At 49.8% G+C, this 1495-nt stretch overlaps 1 protein-coding gene across 1 annotated transcript in view; it reads left to right on the plus strand.

Moving 5' to 3' along the window:
• The window catches only part of LOC101641989 (neurocalcin-delta), a 102303-nt gene that overhangs the window by 82854 nt on the left and 17954 nt on the right, over positions 1-1495 (plus strand). The gene's annotated exons all lie outside the window — the stretch shown is intronic.

Raw genomic sequence — 1495 nt, forward strand, 5'->3', positions numbered from 1 at the left:
ACACACACACACACACACACACACACACACACACCAACATCTAGATTTGTGGCCATCCCTTGAAAAATTAAAAGCACTGGCATTCCATCCTGACGTGGGTCACCATACCCTCAGATGGAGAGGTGGCCCAGCTCCCTATGGCCACGCCACCCACCTATGGCCATGACCGGACTTTGGGGCTGTATCCTCTGGAGGGGTGTTGAAGGATCAGGCTCTGACCTGGGTTCGAATCTTGATTCTTTCACTCCCGATGTGACATTGGCCAAGTTCATTGAAGAGAGCCACAGTAGCCTCGTCTGTAAAGGGAATGGCCAGTGGTAGCCATCCATCTGATGGGGTCACTGTGAGACTAGCTGTGACTTTCCATTTTCAGTGCGTGGCACCGTGCTGCTTGTAGAGAAAAGCTGATAAGAGTGTGAACCTCGATTCTAGGTGTGTCCCATCAGATAAAAACGCTGTTGGATCGACGAGGCCCCTGTCAATGGAATGGGAGCTGTCCCATTGCATTTTTCCTAATAACTCACCAGAGGACATTCCCTGAACAGGGAAGAAGAGATCGAGGGTGGGCCACAGTTTGGGTGGAAATCCAGAAACGTCCGGGGGGATTGGTAAAGCGTGAAGGTCATGGTTGTGACAACTTGTGCAACTTTGGGGAAACCAGAGGAAGGACCGGGTGGGCAGCAGCGGGTGGGAGAGCTGGCAGCAGTTGACTGCCCTGGGGAGTGAGTAGCACAGCAGGGAAGCTTCTGGCAGCAGAGTGGAGAGGGAGGCATTTGGTTTCTTAGAGAGCTGGTCTTAGAGGCAGGGCTCACCCCAGAACGTCTAGGTGTCCATACAGGGCTGCAGCCTGAGGGGAAGGGTAGGGTGCTGGGCAGGTGGGGGGTATGTCAGACTCAAAAAGGCTCTCAGTGGAGTGGGAGCGAGGGAAGGGCTGTAGTGATATTTGTTTCTTATGGTAACCACGGACACGGCGGCCAAAGTGAGACTAGCATTTCTGACCTGTGGCAGAGCCTCGGGTGGAGACCTGGGGTCTGGGGCCCCAGGCCTGTGGACTGTTTCCATGTGCATTTAGGAAGAGACAGCTGCCAAGGGTGGTGCAGTACAGGGGCAAGGATGCAAATGGGCCATGGTCATCAGGAAGCGCTCCGAGATCAGCCAGACCAACCTCTTTTGCGCTTGGGACATCTGGTGGTTTTTCATTCACCCAGGGGAGAAACTAGCTTGTCTCCCTTATCAAGTGACTCCCCAGAAGCAGCAGTTCATAAACAAAAATAACAAATTCTGCTCTGATGAAAGTACTAAGACTCACCCAATGCCCATCTGTAGACAGTTGGACATCACCTTATTTCTTTAAAATGTAATCAAATATGTTTTTTACTTAGACACTTTTCTTCACTAATACTATCAATTTCTTACATAGATGTGTACATATAAGGCACAATATGACATTTAAAGAAATAATGAGAGAATTTAAACTTGCAAAAAAAAAAAAAAA

The sequence above is a fragment of the Echinops telfairi genome, unplaced genomic scaffold (genome assembly GCF_000313985.2).
Source record: "Echinops telfairi isolate 266 unplaced genomic scaffold, ASM31398v2 ScPeMD7_1;HRSCAF=3_0, whole genome shotgun sequence".
NCBI classification, from domain to species: Eukaryota; Metazoa; Chordata; class Mammalia; order Afrosoricida; family Tenrecidae; genus Echinops; species Echinops telfairi.